Here is a 16,643-nt window from a genome sequence, read left to right as displayed (position 1 = left end):
TGTAATTCCATCATTTGGCCACAAATTGGCTTCAAAGCCCAGCTGTTCCTGCAGCTTGATCCTTACAGCCAAGGAATGATTATAGCACTGTAGCATCACTTTCTACAAAGGATGGGCGTTTAGCTATTTACCTATATATAGTGTCGTAGTCTGACTGATCAGGTGCATACTGTCGGTGTAAGCCTGCCATTGTTCACTTCTCTAACGCAGCATTCTCCGTGCCTTTCTATCTCCATTATCTATTTTACAGGGATGCCGCTGCATCTTGGACTTCTTACCGCCCAAGACAGTTGTGATTGATGTAAAGAGATTCCCTCTAGCAGAATGATGATGGCTGCAGCCAGACCTTTCTCTCTAGGTCTGGCAATGTGAGACTAATAGTATGGTTGTGATCTCAAAACCTTACGGAAGTCCTGATGAGTTTCTGAATACAGGCTGTGTGCATTTATCCTTGGATGTGTGTACCTTTTATAAAGTAGCTGTGTGGTCTTCTGCTAATGTGGCCCGTCTGCTTCAAGGTTGGACGTGTTGTGTATTCAGAGATGCTCTTCTGCACGCCTTGGTTGTAATGAGTGGTTATTTGAGTTACTGGCCATTCTCCTCTGATCTCTGGCATCAACAAGGCATTTTCCCCAAGAGAACTGCCACTCACTGGATATTCTCTCTTTTTTTGGTCCATTCTCTGTAAACCCTAGAGACAGTTGTGCGTAAAAATCCCAGGAGACAAGCAGCTTCTGAAATACTCAGACCAGCCTGTCTTGCACCAACAACAATGCCACGTTCAAAGTCACTTAAATCACTGTTCTGATGCTGACTTTGAACTTCAGCAGCATTTCACCATGTCTACATGCCTAAATGCATTGAGTTGCTGCCATGTAATAAACTGAAGCAGTTGAACAGGTGTACCTAATAAAGTGGCCAGTGAGTGTGTGTATATATCATTTTAAAAAACACAATGTGACAATCTCACTTTCGCGTTTTTTCCTAGCAGTAAACGGTGGATACACAGTACAGCCGGGAACTAATATTAGCAGACAGCCTGTTAACATATTTCTGATCTGATCCTCTGAACTGAACCTCAACAGCAGGAAGCCATGGTGCTGCATACTGTAGGTTACCATGGAGATCTGCCCCTGGCTAAAAAAGTTTGCCAGCATTGTGCGTTTGAAAGCCTGGGTTGCACCAAGCGCTGGCTTGCTAACCTCACTCAGAGAGAGAAACCCCAGGCCTGCATTCAAACCCAGAACACTTGAGAGAGAGAATGTCTCGTGCCTTAAACCTCTCACTCACAGAAACACTCATGTTCACAACTCATTTATTGTTTATGTGTTGTTAAATTAGTCAGAGTGGGTTGTTTCTGCCTCTGAGAACCCTTAAACCCCCGGCACTCTAAAGCTAGAGGCCAGTGCTCCCATTTCCAGAGGCAGATCTGTGTGTGTGTGTGTGTGTGTGTGTGTGTGTGTGTCCTTGCTGTTCGGCTTTAGGTCAGACTAATTCCATAGCACGTAGAGATGGTTTTGGGTGTGCTTGAGCAGCACTGAGCAGGGTGTGGCGTTTGCACCCCTATGTATTTTAGCGTCTTAAAAAAACATGCTTATGGTCACAGTAATTGCAACATTATTACATGGAGAAATGGAGCTAAATGCTGTGCCTCTAAAAGTAGAGCACACATTACACCGTAGAGTGATTAAAATAAAAAGATAATTACTCAGTATTTAACCTCAGCCACATGCTTCCCTTTAGCTCCAGATGACTCCTCTGTATTTTTTTTTTTTGTGTGTGTGTCAGAGATTAGGAATCACAATTTTCCTTATGTTGCCATGGTTACTGGTCTTGCTCTATCTTCCAGTGGAGAGGAATTGGTATTCTGTTGTCACCGAGGCCTACATTCCTGCTGGACCCGATGGCCTGCAGACATGGAGCAACAGCTGCCTCCATAGAGGCTGTGCCTGCTCTCGCATTTGTTTTCCGGCTTGTGATCGTACCCAAGTTCTCCACTGACCAACCTTAAATGTGAGATTTCACCTTAGGACAGCGCTGTCCTAAGGTGAAATCTCACATTTGTCACGCTGTGGAGGACGAGCGCTAATGCTCCCGCCACGGGGCGGTTCACACCGGAGGCTGGAGGTTTAAACTGTGCTGCATTAAAATGGGCAGTGTGAGGCTGCAGTGAATGTTAAAGTGTCAAAGTGGCTTGACTCCTGGACCAAACCGTTCAGGTTAGTGCCTCAGAAATGTTTCGAAATACCATTCACATATTTCTCAGTGCAGGTCTCTCACCACCAAGTTTATTACTTTAACAGTGGTACAGCAGCTCAGTTTCACATATATGGCACCAATAATACTCTGTATATAAAGATGGAAGACGTGTCTCTGCCAAGGTTAAAATAGTTTTGGATTTTTCATTAGTTTTAGTTTTAAATTCGTTGTGAATTTTTGTTTTCAAATTCAGTTAGTTTTAATGAGTTTTTAGAGTGAGTTTGCTAATTTTAATATTGTTTTTATTTTTTTGAAATGCTAAGTTTTAGTTTAGTTTTTCTTAGTTTTTAGCGTTAGTTTTAGTTTTTTGTAATGTGGTATTTGTTGGGTGCGAGATTCAAAGAGGTCACAATAAACTGGGCCTTATTTCCTTTTGCCTTATACATTTTAGCCCCAGTAAGGTTATTAACTATTACAGTTACGGGTGTTTTGAATTTTATTTCAAGTGAAGTGCTGAACTTTGTGAATAAGACCAACTGCTGCAAGAATTGTTGTGTAGACATCCCAGTCTCCATATACATATTTACCAATGCTTCCTCCCACTATATAAAAATAAAGCCTAAATATCCTGGATACCATTGCTGCTGGCGTCATTTGGAGCCAGAGTCTGTGCAGTTGTGATAGGGTGGCGGACCCAAAGTATCTTGGCTCCGCCCATATACTCGTCCGATCAATCGTGAGTCGATCTCAGTTGTCAATAGCCCCTTTCAGACTGCTGTTTCAAGCCGTTATATTAACGCCTCTGTGACGTTTCACTTTCAATCTGAACATGCCAGAGCTGTAATGGGAGGAGCAAATGATTCCGGCTCTGTAGCGCCTTCTGAGGTAGTAACATACAATGGTGGAGAAAGTATTCAGATCCCTTACTTCAGTAAAAGTACTAATACCACACTGCAGAAATACTCCACTACATTTAAAAGTCCTGCATTCAAAACTTAAGTAAAAGTACAAAAGTATCAGCATCGAAATGTACTTAAAGTATCAAAAGTAAAAATACTTGTTAAGCAGAATGGCCCCACCATGAGGTTCACATTTGTTTCCAGTAAAATGTTAAAACCTGCAGGATGGATAGCTGTGAAAATTGATACCTTTTGGTTACTTGTGTTTGATACCAATAAGCAAGCATGGCTTACATCAAACCTGCTCAGCATCAGCATATTAGCAATCATTGCAAGTGTAGTTGGCATTTAACTAAATAAATAAAAATCATAAATCGGTATCAATAAGGCTGCTATGCTCCTGCGAATTATCCAAAAGAAAGACACTGATTTAAAATCTGTCGCTGTCTCAGAGACACTGACAGAATCTTTAATATCTAATTACCACCTACTTTGAATTCAGCGTGCGTCTTATTGTACACTGGTTATAGCAGCCGAATCACGGGTGCTTTTTATAACCCAGAGTGATTTCTTGGTTGTTGACCTTAATCCTCGTCCGCAGGAAATGCAGCCTGGTCTCTACATCTGCGTGCTCTAAGGTCAACTATATTCTGACAGGGAAATCCCAGCACGCCCACACACTGGCCGAGCTAATTAAAGGTTCATTGTGAATACACAAAATGCTTAAATATGAACCTTGACTTATTGATTTGTGGTCTCTGGGTATTCCTCTAGATGGTGTTTCTGCAGCTATTGACTAATAAATTTTAAATGAAGGATTAGCTTATGTTTGATCCGATAAAATTGCTTTTAACCTCTTTTATTTTATATTATTGGGCAGTTTTTCGATGCAGGTTGTTCCCCAAAATGACGTCACAGATCGTGTAGATGAATTTTTTGCTAATTGTTTCTGTATATCAGATGGAGCTTGCATGTTTTTCCTGTGTGTGGGGTGAAGTTGGGCTATATTTGACAAGGCTGGGATCTCAGGTCGCAGCAGCTATCATGAGTACAGTAACTCGACTACATCACAGGGCAGAGGGCCTCTGGATTTGCGGCACTGACAGATAAGTAGTTTAGGGCTAATCTCAAGGAGGCCAATTGATTGGCCTCACCGGCAGAGCAGCGTGTGCAGCTGTCATTATTTATTACTGGAGGAGATTATGTGGAAGGGAACGTGCGACTGGATGGTACCAACAACCGGCATTCCTCTAGAGACCTGCCTGCTGCAGCTCTGTGAAGACTCTTTATCACAGCAGCTCTCTAACCCCCATCTTCTTCACATTGTGTCCTACTCAGAAATAACCCGTGGCGGTCTGGAGTGAGGTGTAGAGACAGGAAGCAGCTCTCTCAGCCTTTCGAGTGACAGTGTGTTGATGCCACATGTTGTCTCAGGACAGCAGCTGGTTTCCACAGTGAAAAAAACGTAATGTTGCCACTCAGTAAAAGGCTTTTCTCTGTCGCTGACGCAGTTGAAAACAAATGCTACGTATTCGTCTTCATCCTACACATCAAGTGCCATATCATTCATCAGTTTAAGCTGTACTGAACCCAATTCATTCATCAATTAGAGTCAGGCTGTGAGTTGGCCTGTGATTAATCAAATAAACTGAAGGAATGATTGAGGGATTAATAAAAAATGAGAATCATCATTAGTTTCGGGCTTAATTAAGAGTGGGTGATATGAATATAATTATCTGTCATGGTATATGTATTCTTTAATGCCAAAACAATTAGTTGATTAATCCATTAGTCAATTGAAGTGAGTCTTAATGGATAGCTAATTTAATGATTCATTTTTTTCAGGAGATTACAATGTTTGGTTGGATCCAGCTTTTTATATGTGAGCTGCACATTTGATTATAGGGTGAATACCTAAAAACAAGCAATCTGAATATGTGACCTTGAATCTTACCCCGAAAATCCACCAGGTCTGTCCGCGTTGCATAATCGCCGCGTCATTGTGAGTAATATGTGGTCATTATAGTCTATGTATCAACCTCCAGCGGCTCAGTATTGCTCAGTTTCTGTTCTATTTTTGAGGCTCGACTGGAGTAGCACATGTCTAGCTGGACAGAGAGCAGATCATTCTGACAGGACGTCAGACAGAAATTGCAGAGTGAATCCGGTCTTTTTTCAAAATAAAACACCATGAGCAGACTCCGGGTGGTATTTCACGTCGCAAGATCTACATTACGGCTAAATGTTTTTGTTAACTAAAACACAGACACCAAGCTTTCATTCACGTAGCTTATAACTGTTGTGTTAGCTTTTGTGTTAAACATAAAGACATTTAACTACGAAGCCTACCTGCCCATGGTAGAAGAGCAAATATCGACAAACGATCAAATTAGCAAGTAAACACTGTTGGACAAAAGGTAAACAGCGTCGTACAAAAGATAAACACTGTGGCGCATGCAAGACGCGCCGCTTTTGAAACGCTCCCGGTGGGTGTTGACCCCGTGTGGAGGAAAGACCAAATACAGACGGGCCCAGTAGATTTTCGGTGTTAGACATTATAAAGGGCATTTATTTGCTATTATTTTCTACATCGCTTACAACGATGCCTCTGTTTTCCATTTGTTTTGAATTAACTTCTATTTTTTGTACATCTACTTTTTGTAGTCTTCGAAAAATGTACATGAATGTAAGAATATGTTATTATTTTTTCGTATGTCCCGCCTTCTAAGCAGTTCCTTGTGATTTCACATAAAGCTTGACTTTCTCGCTCTTCAAGTGCCTCATAAATGTTCATTGGGGTTGAGGTCAAGTGACTTTGCAGGAAGTCAATGTCATACAGGACTCCATGGCCCTTCTTGGTTTAGAATGAGTTTTTCAGAGCTTCAAGGTGTGTTTGAGGTCATTATCTTGCTATAAATCCTTCTCCACAAAGACACAAAGTATAAAACCAGTTGCAGTGTTTTTTTTACAGTAACTTCCAGGAAGAAAACCCCTACCGGAGACGAGTTCTTTCCTTTGTTGTCTCAAAGTATACACATCTCATTCATCTTGAAAGCAAATTGGATGTTTTCATATCTCATAATTAACAACATTTTCACAAACGTTGGAGACCCAATTTATGTTTTGGAACATAGACTAAAGAAAATTATAGGTTGAGTTTACTTAAAAATTTGTTTATTTCAAAGATAAGAAGACTTTATTTATCCTGCAGTGGGAAAATTAAGTCATCAAAGCAGCTCAAGATACAGACAAATAGACATATAGATATAAAAACAGAATACATAACAAAAAAAATAAGACCTATACATACATAATATCTATTCCATTGTATTGTTCTTAATTCTGTGTATTTAATGTATTTTATTGCCGTTTCTTTTCTATCTTTTTTGTACGGTGCCAAGAAAGGCGCCTCCAAATAATATGTATTATTATTATTATTATTATTTTTATTTTTTTTTAATTATTATTATTATTATTATTATTAATAATAATAATATATACTAGGGATGGGCATTTGGAAGAAACCTGCCAAATCAAGCCAGTGTCCGATATTGGATACAGTTAGCTCACGGCTAATTCACTGGCGTTAGCGTCCTTTAGCCGACTCTGGTAAACCCGAGGCTAACGTACACGGTTAAAACAATATATACGGTTTGAAAGATAAGAAGTTCGACTTTAGTTTCACACCATTTAATTAATTTGAAGCATAACATGATCATTTATATTAGTATTTATTATTTTTATTATTATGTGAAATTTTAATAGAATATAAGCCAAACGGTGTCCGATTTGGGATACAGTGTTGTTAGATAAGTTTTGGATCAAATTAAACCTAGTAGGCCTAATTAATGCTAGCAAGTTTGATACAGTAAGCTAGTTTTGCTCCAATTAATAGTTTTGTATTTCTGTGTTTTATAATTGGTATTGCTTTCAGTTTGCAAACTGTAGCTTTATCCAACTTAATTCTCAGATCATTGGCTTATTCAAGTACAGCCAAAGAACTAAACGCTCGGCTGTGTTTCAGTTCAGTGAGTACTGATACACAGTCAGAGATAAAATTACAATTAAAAAAATACACAGATCGATTAAACATTCCACGTGATCGACCAAATTCTTAACGACCATTAATCAATCATCGATTAATTATTTCCATCCCTATTACACCTCATATACATAAAATACTTATATCAAACCTAACTGTAACGTATAAAGATATATGAAGCAGTGTTGCATTTTTAAAATGTTTTTTACATTTGCTTTCACTCAAACCAGCCCTAATTGAACCCAGCGTTGAATCCCAGTTGCTAGTGTTAACTTTGTTGAAGCTGCCTCTTAAGCATGTTTACGTGTTAGGATTATTAATGTCTTTGAATTTGGCAAGCCAGGATCTCCATAATAATTATGTTCCTATTAATGCTCATGCACCGTATCATAATGACACCCCATATTATTACTGTGCTCTCTCCCTGTCTTGATCCCTCCAACACACACTGCACATAAGCAGACATCACAGTGATTATGTAGATCAGTGTGTCTGCTCCAGTATTAGCAAGCTGCTGTTTATACGGGCAGGGTGGCGCATTTACTTATACTTAATTAACATACCTTGGATATTAATGTTACCACAAGAATGTGTCACATCTGCTTTGCATGTGATGAATATGTGCAGGTTGAAGGCGTTGGTGAAGTATACCTGGCCCGTCACTCTTCTGTCTGAACCAACGCCCGGACCGCTAATTCAACAGCTGCTTCTCTGCTTCTTTAACATATACCCCGACATCAATTTGAGATTTCTGATATTGTCTTACAGTCCCGGCAGAGTGGCATACTTTAATTAGGAAACTAAATATTGAAACAGTTGGTTTGGAAATGAATTACAGACGCATACATTTCTGATTACCGTCCCGCAACTGATCTAAAATTTAGATGTTGGGGGAAGTGTCACGCTCAGTGGAGACGTAAATGATACTGGTGTGTACCGGCTCGGTAATAGGTGAATGAAACTGGAGCGCGGCTTGGCCCCGTGCTTTGGCACGGTGGACTGTGACAGATTGTGGATTGGATGTGACTTTTCAGGGTTGCGGTTTCTCCAGCTTGTTATACAGAGGACTGATGAGGGCTTGGTGCCATTATGGAAACATTTCTGTTTCCCTTTGAGATGGATTTTGGGCGTCATGATGCTTTGTTTACACTTTGTCTTTTTACAATGCCAGTGTGGTTAAGTGTCAGATGTAATCTTTAACCTGCCATGACAGTATTGTCCACTGGAGAATCTCTCTGATTCACCTCTCTGGTGTATTTTATAATAAGGCCATCCATCCTGAGGGGGAAGCGAGGCACGGTTGGCGCGCCTCCTGACCGTTTAATCAGTCCAAATCATTAAGAATTACCCCTTTGACACGTTTTGTATTCAGACTTTATATGAAAGGCTTGTCTCTTTCTTGGCCTGACCTTGTGGGAGTTGTCTCTCACAGTTACACTTAATTAATCTCTTAATTAACCTATTGATTGCCTTCGCTTTCACAGTTAAAGTGCTCTACAGTAGTCACAGCTGTCTCTTAATTCTGCAGGTGGTGGCAGTTTCCTTTGCAAAAAAATGACACAAAGCCACTGTTGTTGCTTTTCATTTTCCTTTAGTTCATTTGATACAAATTCAAAGTTATATACAGTTATTATAGAATAACAACATTTTATAATAATATAAGTGCATGGTATCATTTATTGCCCATGTATGACTGTATTTTATTTTTGGCTTGGAGATATACGTTGATTGAATGGCTGCAGCTGCATCTATGAAATTAACTTCAACTGCAAATTTACTGGTACACATCTTAGTTTAATACATTTGTAATTAATTAAAGGGAGCATTCTACAGTTTTGCTTGTGCATTGGAAGCAGAAATCACAGTACAGTTTTTTGACTCCTGTATGAGAAAGTTTTGCAAGCTGATTGAAAAGAAAATATACCAACATAACTTATAAATTATATTATAGGAAGTGGGAACTATGGGAGTGGGATTCATTTCTGTAGTGGTGGATATTTTATTTAGGAACAAAACTCTTTTTAAGTCGTTTCATGGAAATAATGTAATAGCCGTTTAAAATGTATTATTCAACTCTTCAGTCTGCTTTTATGTAGCTAAACTAAATGTGGACTTTCTGCCTAAATGTGAAGTGACGTACCCTCCCTCCCTTTCCTGGAGTGACAGTAATCCCAGCTCAGGGAAGGGGTGCTGGAGAAAACCCAGCATGGCTCCAGAATCTGAAGCGCCCTGAAAAGGATTCAGGCAGATGAAGGAAAAAGAGGCCAATCTTTTCTGGTAATTCCAGCTGTCTGAAACCCCTTCTCTTGCCCTCTGCCTATTTTAATGATACTCCATGTTAAGCTCAGACATGATAACATTTGAGGGTGCATGTTTAACATAAAACCTTACTGGATATTTGGGAGCACAGCAAAGCGTGTAGGCATGTTTGCTTTAGTCTCTGCTGCAGCTTTTTTAGTGTCTGCACTAACAATGCAAACCCACAACTGTTAGATCTATCTTCTGATTTATAGCGCTCTCACTAACAGTGGGAGGTCCTCGCACAAATGCACAGAGCCATGCACTGTTGGGTATTCAGCAGCACAACAGTCACAACAGGGCGCTTAATTATTCTTTAAGCAAAATCAATATGGTTCTTGCAGCCCAGACTGGCTATGAGGAGCAGAGGCTGGCAAAGTGGAGACAACCGTCAAGGAAAGGAGGAGGAGGAGGAGGAGGAGGTACTGGGGAGCTACCTCATCAGCCCCTATTGAATCCAGGGGACATTATTTTCATGGTTGTCCTCTCGGGGCCTGGAGGCTGGCCTACTGTGACAGAATCACTCTGACAGCTGTGGCAGCCCAATCATCACTTTTCCTTTCATTTTTTTTGTTGATATTTTTCATCTGCAGCTTGGAAGAATAACAAATGAGGCAAAAAATCTTGATAATTACAAAATGTAATCACTCTGTATATCTTGTAGATGTTACTGTAAGAGCCATTTTATGTTTATTATTCTCATATAATTTGATAATAGATTTACCAAAAATTGCAAAATTGCCATAACAGTAACACTACTTCATGTATTCCTTTACTGAGTCAGGGGCTGGGTTAAACGGATCATGTTTTAGTTTAGGTATAATTATATTTAAGCTGTCCTAATTAAGTGCGCGCTACTGCAAACATATGCGTGGTCACACGTCCGTATGTGCTGTGAGGGTATGCAGGTAATTTGACAGGATTATCAGCAGGTTCGCCTCCCTCCGCTGTTCTCTCTTTGTCAGCTTCCCGCTGTAGTCGAGTCACCCTGGGAACCTCTGCAGCACATGACCTGAATCTCAATGAGCTTTAGCTGCCATTGACCTCTCTGTCCTACCCTTCTCTTCCAGCCACTGTATACACCTGCTGATGTGAGCAAACACTCACACCACAGCATGGGGAAACATGCCTCCATGTGCTGTAAGTTTAAATATCCCAGGCCTCATGAGGAGCAACATCCTAACTGCTTGTCCTATCTTTACTCACATTTCAATATATAATAAAAATCCCCTCTCCCTATTACAGTAGCAGTTCAGTTTCCTATGCTATCACAGACCTCCTATCTTATCTTAGAAAATCCCTTTAATCAGCACACATCCTGTCACACCTCTATCTTTGAATACAATGTGCTAGTAGGCTACTAAAGATGGACAAGCCACGATATAAATGGCTCTCATTCGTCACTAGGTAGCTAGCTTCGGTCTCGGAAAAAAAGGGTGTTTAATGTGAGCAACGAGGAGTTGGAAGCACAAATCACAATGGAGAAGTTGAGGTAACACCACCATTTCGGGAGGTCTTTGTCTTAATTATTGTCCCAGGAGAAAATTAAATGTATTTACCTATTTAATTAAAAAATAAATAAATAAATTGTGTTGTAAATTGACACATAACCATTCATACATGGTCCAGAAGACTGGAGTCCACCCTTAGTTTGGATGCTTCTGTAATAGCTAAATTCCTACTTAAATTAGATTTATGTTCTTTGGAAACATGGTCAAACAGGGGACAGGTTGGAAGCATGTCCCTAAAATATCAAGATCCGACATTTCATCTTAAACTAGAGCTGTGTGATATAGCCAAAATCATAACAGATTTCCTGGTAATAAAATAATAATAAATAATAAAAGAAATAGTCTATATGAAACTCTGATATATGATGATGTAAAAACAAAACCACAATCTTCAAATAATATTTCCTTAAATTATTTCACACCACAATTTCTGAGAAATGTATGTCAGTATGTGTTTGGCATTACTAATTTAGACAGCGTAATTACTGAAATCACACTTTCTCATATCCAAATATGATTTATAAGAGTAAGATTCCATTGAGGTATACTTGTTGTCATATTGAATTATGGCCCAGCCCTTTCTTAAACCAAGACAAGATAGGGTTACAGACTTGGGAAGTTTTTGTTACGAGGCCCCTGTTTTGCTTTCTTGCATGTGAACCCATGGGAGTATGGGATGGGCAGTTAGTGCAGTCCTCACATATGTTTTCAATAACGGCACCGGGGAGGATTCACTGTGGGAATGTATCTTCCTGCTACTGTAAGCAGTTCTGTTATCTGAGCCCAGCCCTGAGCACTAGTACAACTCCACATGTGCCAAGTTGTAAAAAGTGAAGTCAGTCTTCAGTCCCCAAAGGCACTTTCAGCGTGTTTTTTTTCTTTTGCTTTAATAAAAATCTACATTTTGATATTTTATAAGCCTATTTGCTGTTTTATCAGATTGTGATAGTTGGATTCCCAAAAATGACCTTTTCCGACTTCTCCATTTGCTTATTCTGTCCTTAAATGACACAGTCTCTTTCATCTTCGACCTCCATCAGCTTCCTGTGATGCTGCTGAATGTCACAGCTGAAAACCTCCCGCCATGATGTGATAGCTCCGTTATATATGAAGGCATAACTGAACCAGCAGGTGTTACTGCACCAAGACCCAAGACCAGACTAAATGGATTCAAATTTTTGAGTCCCTGCTGATATCTGTTCCAACAATGGCTGTCCACTTGGCTTGAAACAAACCTCTTCTATTCTTCTCCTGCCAACATGACTCCCATATTCAACCATTCCCTTTGTTCTCTCTGTCTGTCCGGAGCCTAAAGGCATTGGCAGTCTGCTTACCACCCATGCCACCCTACTACCACACTCCCCCGGGAGGAGTTTGGTGAGCGCTGCCCGGTTTGGCTTATTGCATGTGAAGTGGACCGTACCAACAACTCCTGCAGGGGAAGAGCAGAGGGAACCCAAAGCTACTTTACACCTGACCTTTATGTTTTTTGTGCTGACAGGAGCTTACTAACAAGAGGTGGGGGTTTTGGGGGGAGGGGTCTACCCTGAAGTGGAAACCCGAGCGGACATGTGCAGACATCGCTGTCATCTTTATTTAGCCTTCCTCTGTCAGTCTGTGCATGTGGAGGTCAGTGTAGCGATGCAGGCATGGTAGCGCTCATACACATGTAAACAGTAGTAGCACTATGTTCAATCCTAATAATCCCAGACAGACCCTCCCTGGTATGAGCCTGAGACCGCTGCATCAGGATGCATCGTCTCACTCGGGAATTGGCCGCCCCCTGTGTAAACAAGCGCCAGTGCTTTTATAGATCGAGGTCATAAAAAGGGAGATTGGTGACATTTTCTTGGCATTGTGGTTGATGAAAGAAATGTCAGCTGCTGAGCATGATGTTTCTTTAGGACTGTAACCTTTCTGCTGGGGGAGAGGCCGCCTGTATGGCGTGTATGGAGAGAGAGAAATATGAGAAATCATGCGTCAGCTGCATGTTGGGGTGAAGAAGTTTCAGTCTTTCATTTGCAGTCTGTCTGCACGCTGCACGGGGGAAATATGAATATTTTTGTATGATTGTGGTACTTTAGTTTTGAGTCTAGATGAGAAAATGAAATATGCAGCTGCAATCATAATGAGTAAAAATGAATGGTTTCGTTAAGTACAATTGACACAGTAAACAATGCATTGCCTGAGGTTTTGCTTCAATTATGAAAATTAACTTTAATTCTCTGACATTTTAAGTTAGACCTTTAAGCCAGTGATGGCGACCCTGCCAGTCTGAATGGAAGTCCAGTTTGTTAATCACATTGAAATGGGTGGTAATGTAAAGTGTGATGTAAAAACACAACAACATTAAAAATGTATTTATTCTCCTTGGCATTCAGTCCCAGCTAGACAAGAATCCTTGGCTTTTTTACTTTTTTACTCTTTTCTTTTCTTTTTTATCTCTAACTCTGCTTTTTTATTACTATTTTATTGTTTTACTGTTTTTAGTATTTTATTGTTTTCATTGTTTTTATTTATAACTATATTTGTGTATGATTTTTATTGTATTTTAATAACTGTACAGCACTTTGGTCAAAAGAGGTTGTTTTTAAATGTGCTCTATAAATGAACTTTGACTTGACTTGACAACAACACTGTTCAGAATCAGAATTTCACATCAGAATTTCTGAGAAATGTACAGGTGTCTTTATTGGGGGAAGCGTGTACCTTATAAAGTGGCGGTGAGGTCTTCTGCTGCTGCAGCAGCCCAACTGCTTCAAGGTTGGACGTGTTGTGTGTTCAGAGATGGTCTTTTGCATATCTCAAGTGACTGTAGCCTTTCTAACCAGTCTGGCCATTCTCCTCTGACCTCTGACATCAACATGGCATTTTGGCTTACTGGATGTTTTCTCTTTTCCGGTCCATTCTCTGTAAAGATGGTTGTGTTTGAAAACCCTAATAGATCAGCAGTTTCTGAAGCACTCAGACCAGCACATCTTGCACCAACCACCATGCCAGAAAGTCACCTAAATCACTTTTCTTCCCCGTTCTGATGCTCTCTTTGAACTTCAGCAGCTCATCTTCACCATGTCTACGTGGCTAAATGCATTGAGTTGCTGCCATGTGATTGGCTGGTTAGATATTTATGTTAACAAGCAGTTGAACAGGTGTACATAATAAAGTGGTCGGTGAGTGTACAGGTGCATCTCAATAAATTAGAATATCAAAGAAAAGTTTATTTACGTCAGTAATTCAATTCAAAAAGTGGAAATAACACATTATATACATCCATTACACACAGAATGAAACATTCCATGTCTTAATTTATTTAATTTCTTCTAATTATAATGAATGTGGCTTACATTTAATGAAGACCTAAAATCCAGTGTCTCAAAAATGTGTGAATATTACAAAAGACCAATTTTGAAAAGTATGTTTAATATGAAAATGTTGGCTTCTGAAAAGTTTGTCCATCCATTTGCACTCAATACTTGGTTGGGGCTATTTGACTTGAACTACTGGAAATTGACTTTTCCATGATATTCTAATTCTTTGAGATGCACCTGTATATTATTATATGATTACATTGTCAATTTGAGGCCATTAGCACACTGACATTAGCATTTATCTCAAAGCGCTGCCTCAAACATCTGCTAGCCTGGCTGTAGACCCTTAGTATTGTGTGTCTGACAACATTTGGCAGTTACATTTGGCAGCCATTACCAGCTATCAATAAAGTGTGCTATTGTGTGATTTCTGACGTGTTAACAGTGTATTGAAGACACCCTGACCAGACATTGAGGCTACATAGATAACTGCCAAGATGCTGTTATGTAAACCATGAATAGGCCTTATTCACTGGAGACATTCTGATACTTTATGTCACGCGGAAAAGCAGGTGTAAGTAATAAAATGAAAGATTCCAGTTTCAGGGTCCTGGTACTGCACACACTGGCTGTAGATCAGATGTTTTTATGGGTTTTTTTGCACAACAAGTTCAGTTGTGTAACACACAGGATTTCTCATCATTACATTGTTTCAATTAGACTTCAGAGACTTTAGAGTGAGGACTTTGTACATAGTGTCCTCGAGTGCCTGTGTCATGACAGCAGTCAATCTCAGAGACTTGTGCTTCATTAACGGCAGCGTCCTTATTGTGCCGGCTGCAGCACCATAACTCCGGTCTGCAACAGCTGCATTTAATCAAGCACTGGCTGGCTCTAATCAGCCTCTGCCTTACCCATCTCTGCTTGGCTCGTGGTCATTTTACACTGACAGCAGATTTATAAGGCTGCATATGAGAGTGCTCCAGTGAGACAGAAACACTCTTCAGCCTTCACTGTATTCAGCTCCGTTTCCTCTGCTGTTCTTCATCCTGCAGCCTCTACAGAGCATTTTTGTGGAAACCGCTGCAGGACACATGAAAAACAGAATTCATACAGGTTTTTTCCACCTCTCTATTAGAAAGTAGGGCAGCTTGATTATGGCAAAAAATCATAATCACAGTTGGGGGTTTTTTGTCAGTACTGAGATCATGAATATTCAACACAATTTAAAAAAAATGTAACCAAAAAAAAAGGATTTTTAACAGTGAATTTTAAACTTTAAATTTAAAGACATAGATACAGATACAATAATAGACGTACAAATTAGATAAATTCAATACATTTTAATAAATAAATAAATTGTTATCAAAAATAAATTGAAAAATTTGATCAAAATAAACAACTTCATCATTTTATACAGCTTACTAAAATGACGAAACATAAAATAATTAAATGTATAATTATTAAAAATAAATTTGATGAAATTCATGTAATCAAATATGTAGTGGTGCACTGCCACAACCCACACATGAGCTTATAAATATTCAATATATAATGAATAAAAACAAAATAGACCAAAATAAATTAGATTAAATATTTTGTAGTGCACTGCCACAACCTAATGAAAACTACTAAACAGTCAGTAACTTGCCACAGAAAAAACGATCATCGATCAAGACAAGAACAGCATGCGGTAACATAATGATTTTAGGAAGCCAAAGCCATAATTGAAAATTACATTTAATTAAACACTCAGCCCTGTTTAAGGTGCAGTGTGTGTTTTGGAAGTGTGTTTTGGCTGATGGCCCGTCTCCCCCCAGCCTCCTTGTGGCCTCCCTCACCAGTGCCATCACCATATGGAAACAGCTGGTCCTCAGTGGTGGGATGCTCTCTGCACTGCATGAGGCAGCCTGGAGAGAGAAAGTGGTGCTGCACACAGGAAGGACAGACATGGGGAGGAGTGGTGAGGGTGGGCGGCTTGTTTGGGGAAGATTAAGGATTCGGTTGTGGAAGTGTAAACCCTCTCACTAAGCTGGTAGAGCTTACGTTTTTATTCTCTAAGCATTAATAGGAACACTAACAGTGTCATTCTTTGCCTTTGAAACACTACACAGATTTACAGGCATGCAAACAGCTTTATTGCCAGATGAAAAGAGGATGTCAACACAGTTCAGCTGTATGGAGGGAATTCTTGTAGTAGCTTGTGCCGTGGCAACTCCCTGTCCTTTTGTGCAGAAGTGGAGGAGAAACTCATTGAAATGTACTCAGACGCAGCCCAGGATCGTTATCCAAGCCTGCTACTATAAACACACTCTGTAGCTGTGATTCGCTCCACACTGGCGCAAACCAGTCACGAGGAGGAGGCAGCCATGCAGAAACACTCTGG

At 39.9% G+C, this 16,643-nt stretch overlaps 1 protein-coding gene across 2 annotated transcripts in view; it reads left to right on the top strand.

The window, feature by feature from the left end:
* The window catches only part of LOC131978820 (FERM, ARHGEF and pleckstrin domain-containing protein 1-like), a 71,747-nt gene that overhangs the window by 20,703 nt on the left and 34,401 nt on the right, over positions 1-16,643 (top strand). The gene's annotated exons all lie outside the window — the stretch shown is intronic.

The sequence above is a fragment of the Centropristis striata genome, chromosome 10, assembly GCF_030273125.1.
Source record: "Centropristis striata isolate RG_2023a ecotype Rhode Island chromosome 10, C.striata_1.0, whole genome shotgun sequence".
In the NCBI taxonomy this organism is placed as follows: domain Eukaryota; kingdom Metazoa; phylum Chordata; class Actinopteri; order Perciformes; family Serranidae; genus Centropristis; species Centropristis striata.
This window is presented reverse-complemented; position numbering and strand designations above follow the sequence as displayed.